We start from the raw sequence: 17,534 nt of genomic DNA, 5'->3' as shown, positions 1-17,534 counted from the left end.
CCCTCCACACCACCAGGGTCCAGGGGATGGAGTAAGGGGGCAGAACAACTAACCCGGGCTCCAGGACCTGCAAAGTCCTTGTCGTGCCTCAGCTTGGCCTTCGGTCCCAGCCCACCCTGCACTGGTGAACAGGAGTCTCAGGACGTGAAGCACCCTGCCCTCCTGCCTCCTTCTTTTCAGCCAGCCCCGGATCAGGCCAGCTCTCTGCCCAGAGGCAACAGTTTGAATAGAGAGAAGGACTTTGGATCAGCCAAGCCCGGTGCTAATCCTGGCTCTACCACTTACTAGCTGTGCAACCTCGGGCAAGTCACTTTTTTGCTCTGTCTTGCCTTTCCAAAGATCACGGGCCCTGAGAAAGGGCTAGAGCATGAAGCTTCATGATGGCCATGAGTCACAGCTAGTGCAGGGACTTCTGCTTCAGACCGCAATGGAGTGATGGGATCTGGATCGACCCTCTTGCCTGAAACAAACAAAAAATGGACACAACATAAAACATAATAGTTTTTAAGACACTGGACATGAAGCAATGGAAGAAGAGTGATCTCCAAGAGTCAGAAAACAAATGTGGCCAAGATTACTGCCTCGAGGGAGTTCCCGGGCCACAGTGCAGGGTGCAGGGAGGGGAAGGGACCAGGCAGACCCTGGTGGGGTCTGGGACCAGGCAGACCCCAATGGCTTCTCTGAGTTGAAGAGCTGGATTGAGAATCCAGGGAGGCCAACGTGGCTGGCGATTCCTGAACAGAGTATTGGACTAGAGAGAGCTGCACGGAGAGAGAGAGCTCCCAGGAAACTCAGAGGGCCCCCCCTTGAGTATTCAGCCCCATAGTCACCAGTGTGCACATGTGTGCAAACTATCTGAGCGAGGGAAAGAACCACCTGGAAGGATTAAACACCGCAGTGCCGGATGTGTGACTGCCTCTTCTCACCGGCCACGGTGGAAAGCTCACGATTCACAGAGCATCAGGTAGGATACACAGAAGGCTCTTAACCTTCCATAGTGGAAAATAATTAGCCCTAATGAATTAATTCCTATGCATTGCTTCGGTCCAGCCTAACAAACCTTAAAAGCAGGACTTGCAAGGATTAAACTGTTTCTTAAAACTTTTTCTCATGTTATTTTTGAGAGAGAGAGAGAGACAGAGCGTGAGTGGGGGAGGGGAAGAGAGAGGGAGACACAGACTCTGAAGCAGGCTCCAGGCTCTGAGCTGTTAGCCCAGAGCCTGGCACGGGGCTCGAACCCACAAACTGTGAGATCATGACCTGAGCCGAAGTCGGATGCTTAACCAACTGAGCCACCCAGATGCCCCTGGATTTAACTGTTTCTAAGTAACTCGATTTCACCCTAGAACACAGGAACACAAAAATAATCCAGTCCCCAACAAGGCAAAATTCACAATCTCTGGCATCCAATCAAAAATTTCCAGGCATCCAAAGAGGCAAGAAAATAGGACCCATAATTAGGAGAAAAGCAGTCAGTGAAAGCTGACCCAGAACTGACACAGGTGTTAGAATTAGGAGACAAGGACATTAAGACAGTTATTTTCACTGCATTCCCTATGTTTAAAAAGTTAACAAGAGGGGCGCCTGGGTGGCGCAGTCGGTTAAGCGTCCGACTTCAGCCAGGTCACGATCTCGCGGTCCGTGGGTTCGAGCCCCGCGTCGGGCTCTGGGCTGATGGCTCACAGCCTGGAGCCTGTTTCCGATTCTGTGTCTCCCTCTCTCTCTGCCCCTCCCCCGTTCATGCTCTGTCTCTCTCTGTCCCAAAAATAAATAAACGTTGAAAAAAAATTAAAAAAAAAAGTTAACAAGAGACTTGGAAGATAGAACATGAACTTCTGGAAATGGAGACTACAACATATGAGAAGCCACGCGGGGTGGGATTAACGGCGGAAGATTAGTAAACGTACAGCTGTAACAATAGGAACTACCCAGAACGAAACACAAAGAGAAGAGAATTTAAAAAAGTAGAGCATCAGTGAGCTGTGGAACAGCTTTCAAGCAGCTTAATAGATGTGTGATTCTGCAGGACAGAAAAATGTTTGAAGAAATAATGGCTCCAAATTTCCCAACCCACAGATCTAATAATAGCTCACGCTTCCAGGTTGTTTGCTGCATGCTAGGTGCTGTTCCCAGTGCTTACACGTATTAAATCATCTACTTCTTATAACTCCTTATCCCCGGGTTAAAATGAAGGAACAGAGAGATAGCCGATTGCCCAAGGCCACACCGCTGATGAGGGAGTGAGCCCAAAGTGCAATTCAGGGATTTCAGAGACGGGTCAAATCTTGGCCCCGCCGTTTGTGAGCGTTTTCAACACCGGCGAAAAGCTTCCAAACATTCTTTTTAATGGTTGCATCGTATTCCGTTGCCGGAGCGTATCTAACAAACTCCCTGTGGTTGAACGGTGGCTTCCAGCTTTTCACCACGGTGGCGAATGCTGCTTGGATTTGCAGAGGGCTGAACTGCTGAGAGTCTTGTCTCATTATAATCCTCAGGTTCTAAAGTCGAGCGACTAGGTCAAAAGCAGGTGCATTTGGAGGCCTTTGGCTGCAGATCATTATCAAAACGTCTGAGGGAAGTTTGTAGACTCCTCCGGAGGGCTTCCCGCTGACTTCCTGTGCTGCCTTGGGCAAGTGACTCCACCTCTCTGAGCCTCGGTGTCCTCCCCTGTGAAAGAGGTACAATATTCCGTACCTCTCAGGGCTTTTGTGAGGATTAAATGAGACATCGCCCGGGCAAGTGTTTAGCATGTCGCATTGGATGGCATGCGATAGGTGCTCCCTTTGTGTGACACGAATGGTGTAGGGGGAGGGGGTCAGTGCTTCCTGCAGTGCTAAGTTTGAAGGTGCAGCTTTGGTCAGGCTGGGGCGTGGGAGGAGCGCAGAGGGACGCACAGCCCCCGTGAGTCTCCCTCAGAGAACCGAGGGCTGCTTTGAGTGTCTCCAGCTGGAACCTTCCCCCTCCTGATCCGCCCGCTGACTCACGGTCTCACTCAAGCTGTGGAAAAACAAACCCTCCCCTGCTTCTCTATCAGCTTCTTTCAGGTAGAGGTTTACACTTCATACATGTAACATCCCCCCCCACCCAGACGCGGCTCCCACCCCCTGCCCGGCCCCCACAGGGACCCATTGTGGCCAGAGAGCTAGTTTTTCACAGAGACTGAGCACAGTTAATGCAAAGGGGTGATGCTAACAGTGGAACTGTAGGCGCAGCGGGCACACTGGCTGCGTCCCGGTGCCCTGAGCTGCGCGAGCTGGCCCTCACCCACTGGCCACTCCCATCATGCCTTCCCCACAGTTAATACTACCGGGCCCCAGACAGGAATCTTCCGACTCAAACATTGTCTCCCATGAGATCGAATTCACAAAGAAACGTCTTCCCTTCCCTTCCTTTTCTCAAGCACAAATATGGCGTTGATGTGGTTTTTTAAGGCCTGCTCGCCGATGCAGAGAGATCTAAACGCGTTCTCCTGATGGACTGACTACGTTACATGTTTATTTGCAATGTGAAGGGAATCCACGTTTATCGAGCACCTACTGTGTGCCAGGCGCAGGGCCTGACATTCTGCCTCTAATCACTCACTTCAACCTCCAACAATGCAGAGGACAGCTATGATGGTTTCCAAGATGAGGGATCGGAGGCCCAGAGAGGCCAAGGGACTTGCCAGGTCACACAGCCAAGTTATGAGTGGGCCAAGCAAGTGGGTCCAGACCTCTCTGACTCAGACATGGGGAAGCGTCCCCTGCTTTGGGGGTAATAGGAAGCCAATGTCGGTCTCTCCCCATTCTTGCCACACCCATCCACACCCCCACCCTGCTCGTCTCAGCTCTGTACACATGGTAGGTCCTTCTTTCCCAATGACTTCTCTCCTTTGTCCATCCAGCCAGCATTTATTGAGCACCTACTACGTGCTGGCCCTGTGCCAGGAGGCAGGAACACAGTCGTGAATGGATTACTATTATGGCTGCTGCCTGCATGAGCTCACAGACTACGAGGAAAGGCAGTAACTAAATGCTGTGAATAAATGCACACTGGTACCCATGAGAGGTGCCACAAAGGAAAAGTGGGGGGGGATCCATGAACTCACAGCAAAGTGAGAGAGAGGAGGGGTAAAGACAAGGCTTCCCTGAGGTTTGAGGGAGGTACTTAGGGAAGGGGGTGGTGATGGACACCATTCCAAAGGCAAAGGAAACAGAATGGACGAAGAGCAGGTGCCTGGAAGGAGCAGGTCGCATGGGTGGAACCAAGAAGAGAGAGATAAAGTCAGAAGATGGCAGGGGTTAGGCCGTGCAAAGCTCAGTGGACCACAGAGGGGAGCTGTATCGGGTCCCCAAAGGATAGGAAACCACTTAAGTGGGAGTGTGACATGATCCGGTTTGTGTAGGAGAGACTCTCGGTGTATTGGAAAGAAAAGGTTACTGCAGGCGAGAGTTTTAGTGTGCACAGGGTTATCTCTAAGTTTGAAGGTACAGCTTTGATCAGGCTGGATGGGAAGGCAGAAGGACAGGGGCAACAACCACACAGTACAGTCTTGAGGAAAATCAGCCTCCTTCTCAAATGTCCCTCTGCTCTGTCTGCACCTCCTACTTATTGACAGACTTGGTAGAAACGTCTGCTCCTCTCATTCTACCAGTGTGCCCTCTGGCCTCGTCCCCTCCCCACCCCCCCAATCCATATAGGACACTTACTTCACATTCCAGGCATGGCCACATATCTGTTTCCTCCTCAGACTAAGACTGTGAGGTAGGTTTCATTTTGGTGCCCATTTTGTAGAGGTAGGAATTGAGGTTTGAAGCAGAGAATCAAATTGTCCCAGGTCATTGGCCTCTAAGAGGGAGAACAAGAGTAGGGGGAGTTCTGTGGGCAGATTCTTCCAGCCTCGTCATCAGTTGTAAAATGAACTAGTGTTTCCTGCAAAAGCCTGAAGGAACTGCATGTCTACGTGTCCGTGAGGGGCTGGGCTGTAGGCTCGTGAGGGCAGCGACCTCCCTTATTCATCAGGAGGCCTTCCGCAAATGCTGGATGGATGAAATATTGCAACAGCCTCCTGACTGGGGTACATGTCCCCAAACTCTCTGTCCTCCAACCCCCTTGCCGCTTGCTCAGAATCCCTCCGTGGCTCCCACTGTCCTCAGATGAGTGGCCCACCCTTCGGGCCTGGGGCTGTCCTCGGCCAGGCTCCCACTCACCCCTCCAGGCTCGTGTCTGGGGAAAGTGATGTTGGAAAAGCTGTAAGAGCATCGAGTAAGGCTGCAAAGAGGAGGTCTCAGGAGTAAAGTCTAGGCCCTTCAGTTTTTCTAGAAACTACTGGTAGGCCACCTAGCAAGTGGCAGGAACTTACACCTAAGTCCCTGCACCTACCATCGGCGGCTTGCAGCCGTGCCCAGAACTCTGCCACCAGCGTCACTCTTTTGCATGAGGCTGTTATGTCCTGAGAACTTTCATGAACGGGCAGCAGACAGACGGCCACAACTACACAGCACACCTCTGAACTGGCACCCGGCGATGGCTGGGAGCCGGCTGTCAGCCAGCAACACAAAGAACCCTAAGGGATCAAGGAACAGGAGCGTTAGGTTTTGACTCACGTGGGAATAAACAGGTAGGTCAGCCTGGATGGGACCGCGCAACATAGTAATGAACTTTTGGGGCAACAATAAATAATAATAAGACCATATAATAAAATAAGACGAACGATACTCATAAAACACTGGCTGTTCATTACTGTATCGCTTTCCCACCTTATAAACAGGAGGGCACTGATGACGCATTTCACGGGGCAGCGGCTCCCTTGGGACCATCCTGCTGGTCAAGATGACCTCAGACTAAAGCTTAGAGCAGTGGTTTGCAAAGTCTCCCCCGACAGAGTCACAGGGTGGGGTTGTCAAAGTGCGGATTCCGGGGTCTCACCCAGACCGGTCAAATCAAGAACCCCGGGGCAAGGCCAGGACTCTGTATTTCAAACACACTGCTCCTCACGATTCTTGTGCCCGTTGCGGTCTGAGGGTCCCAGACACGGAGGAAGGAATCGCCTTCAGGTGATTCCATCTCTGTTGCTGCTGACAGACGGGAGGGAACCAGACTCAGTCACGGCCCATGAAGAAGTGACAACCCCCTTTTCACAAGCTGCCAACCAGAGACTGGTGCACAGACCGCAGAGGCCAGGGAGGGCCAAAGAGAGGGTCACGTCTGGGCTGGGCAGGGGCAAGGTGGACGGGAGCTCATCAGGTTGAAGCGGGGCAGTGACAGGGAAGGGCACTCCAGGCAGAAGAAACAGCAAGAAAGCAAGGATGGCTCGGTGACGGGAAGTCCCATGGAGAGGGTGAGAACTGGAAGGAGGCGGTTCTGGGAGAGAGAATTGGAACCAGTTCAGAGAACGGAAACGAGGGCCACCGTCAGGGATCATCGCGGCTCCTCTCTGAGCCCGAGCATCCTTGTAAGAGGAAGATAATTCCAGGTTTCGTTGATTCCACGAGGCGTATTCATTCACATTTTGGGTGCGTCTGAAATCAGAAGGCATTTTACGGTGGATGGCGTCCTAGGTTTGACATAACACAACAGCTCCTGCCTCCCACAGTCCCGGGGGAGACTGGATGGGAGAATGTAAGGAGAGCACCTAGTGTGGCATTTGACACACAGTAGGAGTCCAGTGAGTGTGAGTTCCTTTCTCTCTGAACTGGTGAAAGATTTGGGGGGTTGGCATGAAAGTTTCTGAAAAGGCTCCTCCCTCTCACCTTCATCCCAGGGCCCTTTACGGTGACAGTAATGTCCTTCAATGACCTGATTTTATGACAACAAGCTGACCTGAATGACACGATCGTCTTGCGGGTGCAGGTCCTGTCCTGTCACCTGTGGGCTGTGGTCAAAGGCCTGTCCTCTCTGCACGGCGGCCTGGCTCTGGTGGATTTAGGCAAGCTTTGCTCAGCCTTACAACTCATGCCCCTCAAGTTTTATTCACTGAGGAGTGAAGGAAAGTTTGGGCTCAGTGCTGGATTCCAAACCCCAGGCCCACTGGGAGGATCTCCACAAACAGATTGGGTGGCCTTGGGCAAATCTCTCTGGGTCTTGCCTTAGACCCCGCTATAGCCTCTCTGGGTCTCAGTTTTCTCACCTTTACAATTGGAGAAGTAGCAATAGAATTGCTGGGGGCTGTTGTGAGAAATCATTTAGTCATTCACTTACCAGATGTTTGTTAAGCATCTACTATGTGCACATGAACGCTGAAGATACAGCAGTGAGCAAGGCAGACGAGATTCTTGCTCTCATGCTGCAGACCATCCAGCGGGAAGGAAGACAATAAATGAGTAGCCCTATCATGATGGTTTCAGAAAGTCTTTGAAAAAAAGAAAACGGAGTGCTAAGATAACCCGTGCCTGAGGGAGGAGGAGTAGGAAAGTTAAGTCCAACTAGTCAGGGTGGGGAGGACCTAGAGAGTCTCTCTGAGGAGATGACACTTGAGCTGAGACCTGAGTGATGAGGTGAAGCCACTTAGGACACCTAAAGGAAAAAACATTCCAGGCAGGGTAAACAGCATGTGCAAAGGCCCTGAGGCTCAATGAAGTTCGGTGCGCTTAAAAAGCAGAAGGCGGCTAGTGTGGCGGGGACCATGATCAGCACAGGCCTGACTGGTGGGAAGGGGGGTGGGAAAGGTCCATAGGAGCCACATCCGGGTAGGCCTTGTGGGCATCAGGAAGTGGGCTTTTACCCACTGGAGGGGACACCACTGGAAGGGTTCAGCCACAGTCATGTCACAGAGTGAGACTTGCTGCTGTGAACAGAATGGATATAGGAAGCCCAGCTCAGTAGCTGGTAGACCTGACTATGATTACTGGCCCTTCCCTGCAGGATCGGGAGAGCCAGATCCCTCACAGAGACCACCAGGATTGCGCACCAGGACCCCCCACACCCACCGAGCCTGCCAATGGGCCCTTGTTATCCTGACGCCCCCAAACAGCAACTCGAGTAATAAGGCAGTCAACAGCTGATGCACTTGGGTTAAAATTATGCGGACCACGTGTGATATTAAAAATCCAAGGAGCGTATATTTTGAGCACAGGGGATGCCAAAATGCAGCTATTTTATTTAAGGAATTATTTGGTGGGTGTGAGCGGATGTTTATCCGAGATTTGGTTCCCAGTGGGGGGTGGGGGGCGGGGAGGAACAGGTACGTGAAGCTTGGTTGCTAAAAATAGGGGGATCCTCAGCCTGTTCTCATGTGATGGGTCCCGAAATACTGGCAGAGCCCACGGGGCCGGGATCTGCACTGCAGGCTCATCGCGGGGGCTCCGCTCTTGTGTGCAGAGGGGTTCAGGTGGGGTCAGCAGCTCTCAGAGCCTGACTGCCTTTGGCCAGAGGCCAGAACTGAACTGGAGGGTGGGAGAGGCGTTTACTGCCCGCAGAGTCCGCCGTGGGTCCATTTCACAGAGGACGCGTCAGCCTGAGAGGCAGGGGTGAAGGAGGCCCACCTGAGTCTGGCCCTTCGCGGCACCCTCCTCTGACCTCCTCCCGGGGCCTGGCAGCCCACGCTCCCCCACATCACCTGTCTTCTTGGCCATCCCTTTCATTCAGACAGCCGCCCCCTCTTTCATTCATTCATTCACTCGTTAGTACTCGGCAACGGCTCTTGGACCGTCTCAGGCCCTGGTTCAAGTTCTCAGCTGTGGTGTCCGAGGCCAGAGAGAGGCCGGTGCTGGCAGGAGGCCCAGGCCGGGGCCATTCACCCCTTCAGCTGTCTGAGGGCCCCCAGCTAGGCTGGGCTGGGCAGGGACCCCGCTGTCTGACAGGGTAGCCCGGGGCGGCTGGGGTAGGTCAGAGGGACGCCTGGTCCTGGAGCCCGTCCCCTGGGGTGCAGCTCTGGGGCAGCTAGAGACGGGACAGACAGGAATCTGGAGGAAGGGAGGGCCCCTGGGCCCTGCCAAGGCAGGCTGAGCAGAAGTCCTCTTTCAGAAGCCTCCCTCACCCCACCCCCAGTCCCCCGGGGAGGGGGGGGGAGCATGTTACCTTTTGGTACCATGAAGAGCATCAGGCAGGTGTTCAGCTGTGCAACCCTCAGGGTCAAGAACTTTGGGGTCAGAAAGATGGGGGTTGAAACCTCTCAGCTCAGCGACTTACCAACTCGGTAGCCTTGAACCAGCGTCTTCGCTTTTCCTCCTCTGGGCCACCCTTCCCTCAGGGAAGACCTTTGTCATCTGCAGTACACGGAGCTGCCTCCCAGCTCACCCCGCCACGCAGTCCCTTTGCCCGGTGCACCTTCCCCAGCCGTCCACCTGGCTTCCTTCCTGCCTCCCTCCTCACAGATCCCTCCTCAGAAAGGCCTCCCCCCTACACACTGCTGATTTATTTTCCCTCATTCCACGCATCACCCCGACATTATACTCGACATGTGGTTTCCTGTCTGTCTCGCCCACCAGGCTGGACCTTCCTTAGGGCAGGGACCTCAGCTGCCTCTGAGTGTGTGTGTGTGTGTGTGTGTGTGTGTGTGTGTGTGTGCGCGCGTAATGGGGGGTGGTGACGCAGGAGGACAATACTAAAAGTGTCCTGCTGTCCTCCCCAAGGTGGGGACCTCCCTACCACCTTCAAATTTGCTGGAGGAGGGATAGGCGAAGGCAATTCCCTCTGTGGTGGACCTGAGCCCTTGCATCCATACTCTAGGATTGGTGGCAGTCCTACCCTATTTAGCAGATAAAGCAGTAAGGCTCAGAGAAGTAAAGAACTTGTCTGAGGTCACACAGCAGTGACAGATCTAGGGTGCAGCCAGCTGGCGGACTCTGAAGCCCTGGCTATTTTCTCTTGGGAAGTATTTGACAAGAGATACCAAGAGGACCAGAATACACAGCAAACTGCCTACAGTGGAGACTTCTAGACAGAGCAATTTCACTTAGATCTTTCTGCCACTTGGGCACTATTTGAACCTTTTGTCTTTATTATAGCTACTATCTTTGGTGTTGACAATGTTCTGAAGAGAGGTGTGAAGGACAGGGTGGCCCCCAGCAGTCTCTGTCCCCAGGCAGAGGGCCAGGTGGCAGGGTGGCATTCCACCTCCCTCCCCACCCCTCATCTGGTGAGGATGGGGCCAATGTTGCTGGGAGACCCTGGCAATGGTGGGGGATGGGAGCTGGTGGCAGATGGGTGGGCACAAGGCCTTTGCAAGGCAGCTGCCAGAATAGGGGGCCGGCTTTGTTGGGTCTTTTCAGGAGCTGTGGCCACACACAATGGGGGGCCAGGGATGCCCTCCTTTCTTTGCTTTCTTCTTTTACACCTGCTCTTACCACCTGTTCCTCAGAAGCCTCCCAGCCCCTCGCTTTTTTTTTTTTTTTTTTTTTTTTTGGCCAGCCCCCGTGGGCTACACTTCCCCAGGTCCTGGGCCTCTTCCCCTTCCCTTTACAGGCCTCCAGGGGGACCCTTCAGGGCTCCCTGGCAGGCCAGAGACCCTCTCTCCTTCCTCCCCTGTATCCTTCCCGGCTTACACTGGCTTCCAGGCCTTTTCCTATGCTCTTCAGCCTCCATAGGGCCCTTCCTGCCCCTCTCTCTCGGACAGTCCACTCAGAACACCTATGAAGACAGGGGTCTTCAAATTTGGGCTCCCACAGCCCCTCACAAGAATTTTCAAAGCTACACACATCGCGCATTTGTTCATTGGCATCTAAATGTGTTTACCATAAATGTAAACAGTTGCAAAGGATATAATTGCCAGCATGCTGCACACTGAACAAGAGCTTTAAATAAAACCTCATCCAAAGCGTCTGCTCATTCATTTTCCAGAAAACTCCATCATGCAGACTGAATAGCAAAGTCAACCTTCTCTGCCAAACCACGAAGCCAGGTCAGCCTGACTCTTAGTCAATACACTCTAGGGGTTTATTTTTCAGTTTGTAAACACGCTGATGTACGTGTGAACCCTCTCTTTTAAATTCTATTTCTACTGGAAAATGGATAAGACATGTGACTCCTGGATGAAACGAGGCTTTGGTGGCTTCTTGTTGCTGACTAACACCATCTTGCTTCCCTGCCTCAGGGGGGCTCCCTCAGGAGCTAGACTCTTCCACATTCCCTTCCCTCTGGTGCCCTGGAAGGTTGTTGTTGTTTTTTTTCCTTTCAACCTTTTTATTGCGAACCATAACACAGAGAGAGAACTCACTGTGTGTGGCTAAAGCTCCCATCAAAACTAAAATGTGCAGTTCGATAACTTATCAAAAACCAAACACCTGGGTCAAGAAATAGAACATTTGCAGCTCCTCAGAAGCCCTGGGTCCATCCTGATTCGAACCCCTCCTTCCTCTTCAAAGGGGACCTCTCTCCTGAGTCTTAGGAGGTCGTTCCTTGCTTTCTGCACAGTTTTAACACCTGTACGTGTCTGTGTTTGAACGTCACATGGATAGAGTCACATAGTAGGTACTCTCCGGTGCCTGGCTTCTTTCCTAGACCATCAAGTCGGCGAGGCATCCAGGTGCCAGTCACCCAGCAGGCAGGTCTGCTCTGTTCATTCTCATTACTGTAGGGTGTTCCATTGTAGGAGTATAGCCCGAGTTACTGATCCATCCCACTGTTGGTGGACATTTGGAGCGTTCTCAGTTTGGGGCTATGTTGAACAAAACTGCTCTGAACAATCACAAACAGTATCTAAGTTCATGTGAACACGTTGTTTTTTTGGGTATATATCTAGAAGTGGTTTTGCTGGATCATGGGGATAGATATAGGTTTAACCATAAAAGATCCTGCCAAATACTTTTCCAAAGTGATTGTTGCACACTATGTTCCCATCAGCATCACCTGCTCCACATCTTTGCCTTGTCAAAATGTTTCATTTTAGCCAGTCTGGCTGGGGTGCCGTGTTGTCTCGTTGTGACTTTACTTTTTCATTTCTTTGATTATTGATGAGATTCAGTGCCCTTTTGGATATTATTTGGTCATTGGAACATGCTTGTTGTGAAGCACCTGTTTTTCGCTCATCCTTATATTGAGTTGTTAGTCTTTTTCATACCCATTTGTAGTTGCGTTTATCCTGGAAACAAGTTAAGTCCTTTGTTGGGATGTGTGTACGATATCTCTTTGCCCACTAGGTAACTTCCTTTTTTATTGTCCTAGTAGTGTCTTTTGAAAAAATTTTAATCGAGTGATTTTATCAATCCTTTTTATGGCCAGCACTTTTTGTATCTCGTTAAAGAATCTTTCTCCCACTCTGAGTTCATGAAGATATCCTCCTAGGTTACTTTCTAGAAGTTTAATATTTTCCCTTTAACATTTAGATCTATAATCCCCCTAAAATTGATGCTGCGAATGATGTGAGGTAGGAATCAAGTTTTACGTCTGTTCTATATAGATTTCCAATTGACTCAACATTAGTCATTGAAAAGATCGTCCTTCCCCCACTGCTCTGTGATGTCACATTTGTCATAAAATATGTGTCCGTATATATGTCTGGCATTTCTCTTCTAGTCCATTGGTCTATTTGTCTATCCTTGCAAAAATGCCATGCTGTCTTGCTTACCAAGCTTTATCGTAGGTATTGGTCTCCAGTAAAGCAAATGCTCGCACTTTGTTCTTCTTTTTCAAAAAACTGCTATCCTTCACCCATTGCGTTTCCACGTAGATTTTATAATCTATTTTCTAAGTTATACTCTCTCACACACACACACACACACACACACAACACACAGACAAACACGTGCGCACACGCTTGTTAAGATTGTGATCTGGGTTGTATACGCTGAATCTACAAATCAGTTTGCAGAGAACTAAATTTATTACCATATTGAGTCTTGCCATCCATGCATATGGTATGCCCCTCCATTTAGTATAGCCTTTCGAGATTCCTCTCAATAATATTCTATAGCTTTCTGAGTATTTTTAGGTCAACCAATTTTTTTTTAACTATAAAGTGAGTAATAGTGCAGGCAACATTTGGATATGGCAAGATCATGAAGACAGCAATGTTCCCAGAATGTTTTCTTTGTACCCCCAGCCAACTTAGTATCAAAAATACTTCAAGCTGTGCCCATGTCTGGCCCTCTGCCCACACCCACTTCCTGTGCACACTCCAAAGCAGGCCCAGAGCTGGGGCCTAGGGAATATGGACGCAGTGAACACTACCTGTCATACTCCCATCCCACAGCGTTCAACTCGCTGCTAGAAAGCTGATCATCCAATCCACGCCAACATGCCAAGAACAGATCAGGCAGTGTTTCGGCTCCCAGATAAAACCCTGTTCTTGAGAAGCAGTTTATTGAGTTCGCCCCTGTTAAAGTTTTATACACGCTTATTAGAGAACATTTAGAAATCGCCAGCAGGTAGAACAAGAACAAAACACCACCCGTATTACCTACTACCAGATAATCGCTGCTCATATTTTGATGCATTTCCTTTCATCCCGTTTCTACACACATTGTGTATTTGCTTACTTTGTTTTTACAAGCTTGGCATCATTCTGAGTTTACAGTTCTGTGTGTTCAGCCTTTCTTACTTAACGTTAACACACAATCCTTCTTCCCCGTGACTCCATAAACTCTTTGGAAACACCACGGCCAGAAGCTCTGTAAGTTTCTGTTGCGTGAGGCCTATTTACTCCTACGCTAAGGTAGGAGAAATCATTTTGTAACTTTGTGCAGGTGCACGGAGCGGGCAGCGAACATCTCTGGGCGTTTAGTGGCTTAGTCTCTATCCGTCTAGGATTACATCCTCTGGGTAGAGTCTTAGAAGTGGATTCCAGACCGGGAGAGTGTAGATAGAAGCTTTTGAGTAGTTTAAGGCAAGAGTTAGAATCCGCAACTGTGGCTGCTCGGGCGCGTATTTCTTGAGGGCTAATTATTGCTAGATACCAGTGTAAATGCTTCAGGCCTGTTAACTCCTTTATCCTCACAACGCTCTTAGGGAGATTCTGGTATTTACTTCATTTTACACATACAGAACCTGAGGCACAGAGAGGTCACATCACTAGCTCTACGGCACAGCCTGGGAGCGCCCAAGCTGGGGGATACTGTTGGCTCTTGGAGGCGCTCTTGCCACTTCTCATGGGCTCCTTTCTTTTGACCAAAGGCGGCTCTTCCTTCTCGAAGTGAGGGGTCAGTGAGAGGGAGGCACCCAGCTGTAGGGTCCCGGGGATGGGCCTGAGTCCACCACACCCAGCTACGTGACCTCAGGTGAATCCTTCACTCCTCCGAGCTTCATTTTCTTCATCGTGAAATGGGCGGAGAGACCATGAAAGGGACATGACTCTGTGAACCAGAAAGCACTCGCTCTGGGGGCTCTGGGGGGCTCTGAGCTCTGGGGGCTGGAGGAGGAGGAAGGCGGCTCCTTCCCAGGCACCCACCCCCACTAGCCCAGGACCCCAGCTCTTTCCACCTCACCTTGACTGACCGACTGATTCTCTGGAACCAGCTGGGGTGCAATGGGCAATCCTTGCTGGTGGCTCAGCAGGAGTGGCCGCTCATCCTGTGGTCCCCAGGGTCTGACGGTGGGCCTGGCACAGAACAGGTACCCCAGGATGCTCACGGGATAGAGTTTTAAAGAGCCCTCCCGAGATTTCACCCAGTGGCGGCAGAGCAAGTAGGGACCGGAAATCGTCAGGGAGAGGTGGGAGAGAAGAGGGCAGTTCTCTTTCTAGATCTCTGTGAGCATTCATGGCCCTCATTTATAGGAGGTCCCGGTTTTGCAAAAGTTTGGCTTGTCACTGAGTCCTCGTCGCTCTGAGACACGAACGCACGTAAGACAGAAGTCACGGGGCAGTTAAGAAGGAAAGTCAGGATTTGAACCCAGGTCTTTGTGACCAAAACCTGGACTGCCTACGTGGCCCTGTACATCCAACTGTGGGGTTAAGACACCCATAGCTTGTATGTCATGGTCCCCCTCGAATCCCAGCTGATCCCCATAACAACCCTACAACTCTGATTTTTTTTTCTTGGCCATTTTACAGACGAGGACACTGAGGCCTGCCTGAGGCCCCTCATGGGTAAGTGCTGCAGCCCCGAGCTGATCCTGGGCTTCCCATGTCCCAGTCAGTGCCTGAGCTCTCCTAGCCACACAGCACAGACATCTCTCCTTGAGCCACGCAGGCAGGGATGAAGGACAGAAACCTCTGAGCGTGAGCCAGGCAGCGGTGAGAGGGCTCCAGCACGGGCAAGGGGGGGTTCTCAGGTCCCTAAAGAGAAGCGCGGTCCCTCAGCACAGAAAGCAGACGGAGGCCCCAGCCTTTCTCCTCCTGGGACAGTAATGGTGGTTCCTGAAGCTGAAAGGCTTACTCTGTGCCAGGCTCCATGCCAGGCCCTGAGGCAACATAAGGGCCACCTGGCCTCATTTACTTTTCCTAATACCCAGGGAGACAGACCCTGCCACTCTTCTCATTTTTCAAGGGGAGAAACAGAGACTCAGAGAAGGAAGTCTCTTGCCAGAGGCCACATGGCCGAGGAAGGGCAGAGTGGGGGTTTTGAACCCAAGCCAGCTAGCCCCGGGGCCCAAACCAAACACGGCTGCACCTGCTGTGGCCCACTGGCTCACGTCCTTCCCCCGAGTCAGCTTGTCCCACTGAGGTATGCCTCCGCTCTCTGGCCTTTTAACAGCCTCACCCCGGCTCCTGGCAAGGCCTTGAGAAATGCAGCCGGATCTTGCTTTGCACTACACGTGTGTTTTGGAGGAACGGCGTGCCTTACACTGGATGTTATTCTAAATGTGAGGCTATTCTAACCTCAGGCAGTGGGCCTGAGGCTCCGCTCTGCACTGACCCCTTTCCAGGCTGCTTCTCATCCCATTCCCACACCAGGTATTGTTGTCCCCATTCTATAGATGGGGAAGGTGAGGCTCAGAGTGGGCACGTGACACGCTCAGGGACCCCTCCCCCCCTCCCCAGGCTGGTCAGTAGCAGGCTGGATATGCGCCTAAGCCAGGGGCCCAGAGCTGGACTCTCCCCTCTGTAGCATCACCTGCCAGAGCTGGGGGAAGCCCTGTGCCTGCCCCCCACTCTGGAGCCCACCGGAACCCAACGTGTCCGTGGTACAAGCGGCCCTGCCCTCTGAACAAATATGACCCAGCACATCAAGGTGTGGTCCAGGAGGACACGCATGTTCCCACCTGCCTGGGACCCCAGGCTGCTTCAAATCCTGGCCAACCTGGGATCCCCCAACTCAGGCTCCTGCTGAGCTCGCACTGCCCTGGTGCCTCTGTGACTCCCTTGATGCTCTGGGCCAGTTCAGGGCTGGCTGGGGGCAACTGAGACTGCTAGAAAGACCACAGGACAATAGGCATCCAAGGGTCCCAGCGTGCCAGGCGTGACCCGCTCCTCGCATCAGCCCCAGGCTGGCATGACGCCTCTGGTCCCCTGCGCAGGCTCCCCAGATGTGACTGCTCCTGGCCTGGCCCAGAGGAGCTGCCCCAAGACATAAAGACATACTGCAGTCTTCAGAGCCAAGAGAGGAGGCTTCTCCCACCGCGCCCAGCCAGAGTTCTCCACTCTGTTCCCCTCCTCTAGCAAAACGTGCCTCTTTGCTGAGTGCCTGACCCCAGGAAGAACAATAATCAATAATAATCATGGCTTCCTTTCGTTAAGTATTTACCACAGGCCAGGCGCTGTTCTAAGCATTTGACAGGTAAGGATTTAATCTTCAAAGAAATCTTACGAGGCTAGTACTATTGGTCCATTTTATGCATGAAGAAAGTGAGGCACAAAGAAGTTGAGTAAGATGCTCAAGGTCACACAACTAGATGAGAGGGAAGCCAGACAATGAACCCAGGCCCCTGGCTCCAGGGCCTGAGCCCTTAGCCAATACCTCATGATCTGTGAGTGAGACCCAGTTCCTGCCCCTGGGACTCATCCGTCCATCCATTCATCAATCCATTCATTCATTAAACATACATACATACGTACATTTATTTATTTTTTTGTTTTAAAAGTTTATTTTTATTTATTTTGAGAGAGACGGAGAGCAAGCAGGGGAGGGACAGAGAGACAGAGAGACAGGGAGACAACATCCCAAGCAGGCTCTGCACTGTCAGCCCAGAGCCCGACGCAGGGCTCGAACTCACAAACCGTTGAGATCACGACCCGAGCCCGAGTCACGAATCGGATGCTTAACCAACTGAGCCGCCCATCCGCCCCATCATTAAACATTTATTGGGCATCTGTTCTGTGCCAAGCACATTCTGAAGACCATCCCACTGCAAGTTTATATCACCTAGTATTAGGTCAGCATTATTACCCTCCCCACTTCGAGATCAGGCAACTGATGTTCAGAGAGGTTCGGTAACTGCAAAGACACACAGCCAGCAAGATGAGAGGCTCGGTAGCACTGGAGCATGCTTAACATGAGCAGGCAGGCCAGGCCAGGAGGCAGTGCACCTGGTGTGTCCAGCCAGGTCTGGCCCGCTTACAGATGATCTCTCCACCTTACAGAGGAGGAGGTGAAGCTCCACAGGTGTGAAATGACCTGCCTGGAGCCACCCAGCCAGGAAGAGGCAGAACCAGGACTTGAACTCAGCCCGCTCTGGCCCTATCTGGATGCTCTCTGCAGTAGAAATGGTTTGAGGCCAAGAAGGGCTTCAACCAGCTTGTG

The sequence above is a fragment of the Prionailurus bengalensis genome, chromosome A1, assembly GCF_016509475.1.
Source record: "Prionailurus bengalensis isolate Pbe53 chromosome A1, Fcat_Pben_1.1_paternal_pri, whole genome shotgun sequence".
NCBI lineage: Eukaryota > Metazoa > Chordata > Mammalia > Carnivora > Felidae > Prionailurus > Prionailurus bengalensis.
Note: the sequence above shows the minus strand (reverse complement) of the source record.